This window comes from Mus caroli, unplaced genomic scaffold (genome assembly GCF_978045245.1).
Source record: "Mus caroli unplaced genomic scaffold, Mus_caroli_1 scaffold_7, whole genome shotgun sequence".
NCBI lineage: Eukaryota > Metazoa > Chordata > Mammalia > Rodentia > Muridae > Mus > Mus caroli.
Window position 1 is genome coordinate 141,714,127 of NW_028227262.1, and position 7,058 is coordinate 141,721,184.

General features: G+C 40.1%; 1 pseudogene; it reads right to left on the reverse strand.

Annotated features, from left to right (window-relative positions):
- Positions 1-1,086: 1,086 nt before the first annotated feature.
- Positions 1,087-6,206, reverse strand: LOC110296469 (protein SET-like; annotated as a pseudogene).
- Positions 6,207-7,058: the final 852 nt, after the last annotated feature.

Consider the following 7,058-nt stretch of genomic DNA (forward strand, 5'->3'; position numbering starts at 1 on the left):
TTGAGATAAAAATCAAAATATCAGTCAATGCTGGCAAATTGTACCCACGTCACTTAGTTATGGAGACATTAAGGCATGGTTCAATTTCCTTTAACTCAATCTTCATAGCCTTGTGGGATTGTGCAAAGTATGTATCAAAAAATACAAGGTTGGAGAGACAGAGTTTGACATGATGTCATTATGCAGGTCAAACTCAAAAGGTCATATTAAGAATCTGTTCTGACAGAAAAGCATCAGGTTCTTTGCACACACTTTGAATTTATTGGAACAAAGCAAAGTCTTCAACATTTAAAATGAGCATTCTTTGCTTTCTAGTCCCCGCCCCCCCCATAGAGAAATAGAGTTACAACAGAGAATGCCACCTCCAAATAAACCTTCCAGGTTCTGTCGATTCTCCTATTGAGTGGCTGGGTTCAAGGCATCGTTAGGAGAAAATTTATTTTAAAAGTGTCATTAATAATTTAATAGTGCAAGGATGCCTATTAAATATCACAATTAAACATGCCAATGGGGAAGCCATTTTCTCAAAACTCCCACTTAACCCATGCAGGTATCTCCAATCCTCCCTTGCTGACCTTTATTCTTCCCCTTTTCCTTTTTATTAATTAAGAGAAAGTCAGAGCCATGTTGGCAAATGCTGTCTGTATTTACATAGAGACACAACATCATCACTGAGCACACTGTAATCACAGAGAAAGGAAAAACAAAACAAAACAAAACAAAACAAAAACAAAAAGCACCCCTCAGCCCCCAGCAGTGATAAGGGAACTGAAGGGCTTTTCTTTTTTTCCCACAGAGCATGGTGGTGGTGGAATTGAATCCACTGGTTCTTGAGAGGAAAAAAAGGATAAAATGAATTTAGAATAGAAGAGTAGAGATTTTCTTCCCATTTTAGTTTGCTCAAGGTATTCCCCTAAAATAAATTGAGAACCATGGTGTTGAGAAGAGAGAGACCTCAAAAACAGGATGGCTGGGCTCAAGAAGGGGCAGGGAGAGGGGGGTGACTGTGGCTTCTTCCCAGAAATCAGAAAAAAATTTAAAAAAAAAGGAAAGAAAAGAAAAGGTAGGAATAATCAGTCTTCTATGCTAGTCATCCTCACCTACTTCCTCCTCACTTCTTCCCCTTCATCCTTATCCCCTTCTTCATCGATATCTTCCTATCTTCATCATCTTCATCATCTTCCATCTCTCCTTCATCATCTGTATCAGGAACCAAATTGCACTGCAAGGGATTTGGCCCAATATCATCTCTGATGACCTTTTCTACCATCTGTAGCTACACCAGAGTGGTCTGTAACTTGGTAAAGATGCTCTCTGGCTCCTGTGCTTCTTCCTGCTGGCTTTATTCTGTGTTTGACCGAAGCATTTGGTGAAATCCTTTCCTGATTCCCATTTGATTTCAGTGGACGTTGAAGACACATCACTACTCTCATTTACATGAAATTCATTGGGGGGAGATTTATTTTCCAAGTGAAGATTTATGTCAAAATCCAAATGTATTCTGTAGGCTGATTTAACGCCTTGAAATTCTGTCATTTCAATTCTGGTCAAATAATGCAGTCTCTCTCCCCAAGCAGTGCAGACACTTGTGGATGGTTGAGAAGTGTTACCTCGAAATTTGGGATTTTGGCCATCAGTTCTGACCTCTTTTGGGGAAAAAAAAGGTTGGTGGAGTGTGTTATATTTTTTAATCTACTTTCAGAATTTCCTCACTGGCCTGTTCTTTAGGTCTACTTCATTTTGTGCTTCCTCAGCACGTTCAGTTGTTTTTCTGAAGTTACTTTTCTCCTTTTGACAGGCAGGGAGAGGCTGTGTTCCCCGGCTTCCCTCCAGGAGCCAGTCGGTCTAAGTTTCATGGCTGGAGGCAGGAGCATAGATTGCTGCTTTCAGAACTTGGCACAAGGCAGTGGCAGGAGCCAGAGGCAGAGCCTGGATGCACTCGGCTAGAGGAAACTTGCAGGAACTCATAATCTATTTTCATTAAGTTGTCCCAGATGCTCTTTGAGGTGGTTACTTTTTACATTTTTCTAGTTTTATTTTTAAAGCAGGATATTTAAATTAGATATTTTAAATATTTTAATTTAAATTTTATGTAGTGAATTATATTGTAATCAGTGCCTTAATTGTGCCTGAGAGATTCCTATAAGTAGGCTATTTACCAATATGTCTTAAAATTTCTGAAATTTTCTACTTTGAACTATGAACTGTATAACACTGCAAGGTGATATTTGCAGGCAGAGGATCCTCACCTACCTAGTATGAGCACGTGGCTTACAGTCTTGTGATATTGGATATATTTGTTCATCTCTACTGTGTTGATGCTCAGTTTTCTCTGTGGGTTATGTATGTTCCATTTTCACTGAAATGACCTGTGCGCTAGGGGCACAGTGTGATGTTTTGTAAGTGTTTACTGTTCTTGTTTTTCTTGCAGTGGCTGAGCTTTGAAGGTTGCTCTGTTCGTTGTGAAGATAGGGCTTTTGGTAATTTGTAATCACTAGCATTGAAACTCATCCATCCACCTATGTGCTGTCCCTGTGGTCTGCACCTGTGCAGTTGGAGGCCCAGGTCTTCAGTTTTGTTTGCATTTTTCTAGTATAACTTTGCTTCTTCTTGTATCTTCAACTTTTATGAATCACCTTAAGTATGTCTTGTATTTAGCAATATGTTTTGGGTCCTTGCAAGTTAATCTGAGCATTTACAAACACTTCACTATTGTTATAAAAGCAAATGTGTACTTATTTAAGAAGGACGAATGGATCTAGTCTGCATGCAAAGGAAAACCACAAACACTTCTGATTCTTCTCCACAAGGACAACTGCTATTAGCATTATGCTATTTTATTTAGTTATATTCTGTCCCTCACAAGTGTGTTATGAAATATTTATACATTGTCACCTATTTAAAAAAAGCATTATGCAGGGCATAAATTGCATTTTATACATGTTTTCAGAACCATCAAGCTCAGTATATTCACCTTTTCTTATTCCCACATCTAGGTATTCAGAATGCCCACTCATGGATGTATACTGAAGTTCAGATTAAAGAAAACCCTCCCATTGCTTCTTGCACTGAAAATGTCAGTCCTATAAGGGTTGTTGTTATGCAGCATACATTTTCTTCTCTGCCCTGAAGCATTTCAACAGGAGCTGGGTGACCGTGTGATCTAGGTTTTAAAGTTGGAGTATTGAAATGAAAGGAAGGCTTTTACTATTTATCTCAGGGTGATAGACTTAAACCAAGGGTGTTTTGTATAATCTTGTTCTTTAAGTACCAAGCAGACATGGGATTCCATCTTTAGGACACCTGAAGGGTACTCTCTTTCTGTCTCTTTCAGAGTCTCTCTCTCTCTCTCTCTCTCTCTCTCTCTCTCTCTCTCTCTCTCTCTCTCTCTCTGTGTTTGTGCATGTCTGTCTATCTGTCTGTCAGTCTGATTCTTATCTAGCTAGCTGACCATTTCATTGAATTAGACAAGAGTCTTCTGCTTGCGATCAGCATTGACTTCATCTTGATGTTCTTCAGCTTGTAGTTTGGTCTTCAAGGTGGATGCAAACAGTGTGAGTGAATCTTAAGGACTAAGCCATGAGGCTGGAGAGATCAGTGGTTAAGAGTACTTGCTGTTCTTGTATACAGCCCAGGCTTGGCTCCTAACACCTACATCAGGCAGCTCACAACTGCCTATAACTCCAGTTCCAGAAGATCCAACATCCTTTTCTGGTGTACATAAACTCACACAAGCACACACGTACACATAAATAAGACAGGAAGAATACTTTATCTCTGCTTCTCATCCTCAGCATTGTATTGATCTCCTTCTTGAAGCCATATATTCAGTCCCTTCCTCCAATACTTAAATACTCAGTCATAATCTTGTTCTCTTCTACTCTGCAGCCACACTGAAGTCCTCACAGTTGTAACAAATCATCCCTCTTCTTATGAGGGGTGTTTGGGAGCTCAGAGTTGCCTGACACATTAATATTCCCGATTATTGCATAAACCTAAGTGAACATACCCATTTTTATTAACAAAAGATAATCTCAGTTTATGGTTTCATGACATAATGATAGCACTAATAGTTAAAGTATCAAAGATTAACAAAAGTAGTAGAAAGCATGGGTAGGTCAGCCCTCCCAGATGTTGCCTGGACGGTTGTACAACAGGCCACCGTTTTCTTAGTTTTGATGCTGTAATTTAGCTTCTCATTATTGAGGAAGTCCCCCAAAAGGTTCTGACTGGAGCATATGGGCACATCCAGTAAAGTGAGCATGGGCTTATCATTTATCTTCATTGAGATCATGAAAAGATTTCTCAGCAGAGTCCATCATACCACAAAATGCAACAACATTCATTTATCAAAATGAGAATGAGCTAGTGAGATAAAAGAATCTACAGGGGTTTTCTGGATGCTGAGAGCGTGTGTTTCATAAAAGTATCAGAGGAGGAGGCTGGAGAGATGGTTTAGTGTTTAAGAGCTCTTCCTATGTCTTGATTTTCAGTACCCACATCGTGACTCACAACTGTCTGCAACACCAGTTCCAGAGGCTCCAACACCCTCTTCTGACTTATAAGTGGCACCCAGCAGGCTTAAATGTGGTGTACAGACATACATGTGGACAAACCCCCCATATACATAAATAATAATGATTAAGTACCAATGATAACAAAATAGATATCTTCTTATTCCCAGTAACCTTATTTTGATGTCAGGTCTTGTCTTAGAGTTCCTATTGCTGTGGTAAAAACACTATGACTGAGGCCATTTATAGAATGAATGTGTTTGGGGTTTACAGTGCCAGAATGACAGGAGCCCATAACCATCTATGCCAGGAACAGGGCAGCAATCAGGCATGATACTGGAGCCATCTTAGAGCCCACTTCCTGGCCTGAAAGCAGGAAGCAGAGAGGATGCACTAGGAATGGCAAGAGACTTTAGAAATCTTTAGCTCACCACAGTGACTCACCTCCTTCAAGGAGGCTGCATCTTCTAATCATTTTCTCATTGCCTCCAACTGGGGACCAGATTTTCAAATATATAAGCCTGTGGGGACTGTTCTCGTTCTAACCACCACAGGCTTGACTCTGTATTGCTTTCCCACTGCTTCAGGAAAGTCTCTTCACTTGAGCAGATACCCTTACTGAACTGTGAGGAATGGAAGAAGCCCTGAGAATGTGGAGTCCAGAGTGGCAGTGTGTTGCTGACTTGGATGTGACCCCATCAAGGACCCTCGCCTCAGACCTATGGGAGCATGGCAGTTTCCTCCCAGGGGGAGGCTCAGAAGGTATGGATGTTGATAGTGTGTGCAGAAAATATCCACCTACCCTCTCCTGCCTCCAAAGACTGCTACTCTCGAGAGAGTGCTCTGAAAATGAGGTTAGCTGAGCCTGATTTTTTGATCCTGCTGTGTACCATAAACCCTGCCCCCTTGTTTATCTGTACGTAATAACCCCACCTCCTCATTCAGATGCGACAATGCACTGGCTCTATTTTGTTATTTAGTTGTCTATAATAAACACTCTAAGCTTCTCTATCAGACAGTCCAATCTACCTGATCCCAGCCTTTTCTGTGTGTCTTTATATGCTTGTCTTTTCTTCATTCCCTCATCACTCCAGTTAGATCTGTCCCTGGGCTGTGCAATGATACAGCATTGAGCATCAAAGATTTTATCTCCACTACTCTGGATGAATACCATAAAACTGCTGACTAATTCCAAGGTTCAAGATCAATGTGCTGCATTTGATAGCAGCAACTCTGTCCAAACGGTAAGCAACAGGAATGGCACATGGCCTGTTAATACAGAGACTGGGCATGTTTTTGGCATTGTTTTTGCTCTGGCAGTGTGAATTATTAACGTTCAGATCCCATAATGATATTTCAGCACACCAAAACTAGTGATTTCATACATCTCTAATCACCAAGTCATAGACAGATTTTTTTTTCCATTTCCTTCTTATGAAGCATCTAGGTTTATGATAAAACACTACGGTCAAACCTGCTTGGTTTATGAGAGGAGCAAATTATCCAAACTTTGTCTAATCTTATATGTCACAACAAAAGTCACATTGTGATATTAACTGCAACTGGCTATTTATGCTACCAGTGACCATTTGGTACCTGTAAAAGCAACACAGAGCCAAGAATGGCAATGGTCTCAGTTCTACTCATGGGAGCCATCCTCTTAGGAGACTCTTCTGTCAATACCAACTCCATGTTTCTTCCACATGACTCAGAACAGACTAATGGCTCATTAGAGACAGACATAGACACCAGAGCGACTCCCGACTCAATGAGCATATTATTTCAACATATAGAATATGGAAACAGATTTCCTGTTCCCTGATGCTGCTTTTCTTTAGAGGTTGGTAAAATGAAGCTCTCCGTGCTCTTAGTCTAACTCTTTCTCCTCCTGCTTTGAAATTCTTCTGAAGTTGACCCAGCAGTGACTTGGATAACATCTGAAGATTGCTCGATCATGGGGCTGGCAAGAGAAGCCTTTGAAAATAACACAGAATGAGAGCTGGTGACACACACTTGGGAAATAACTGTCCGGTTACCAGGGTGTTGACTTTAAACGATGGGCTCTTATCTTAATTTCCTGTAGGAACAAAATTTTGTCTTCCAAGGAAATGATGTTTTTTTTCTTTTATCGTCTAAAATAAATTACAGACCAATGTTGGATAGTTTTTATAAGCTTCAGGTATTAGCTTTGTGCAGAGGCTTAAATTCTCATCTCTAGTGCCTTTTGGAATGAATAAGTATGTGGTAAGTTCCTTGATTGACAGTTCTCAAGGACCAAAAGAAGTACAACATCAGCTTCCTTACAAAGTAAAACTATAAATTATGTTAACAGTTCCAATAAAGGCTAACTATTCATGAGCCAGTGATTACTAATGCCCACATTAAGGCTGTCTTTCTTTCCTAAGATTTGGGAGTGAGTACCCTATAAGTTTTGGGGGCTCAGTTTTGGTACTATTTGTTCTGTTTATCCCAAGTGAATAATGACATGTATTCCTGTTTAAATGCTTTCTGGAGTTTTGAATGGTATGCAACTATAATACGATG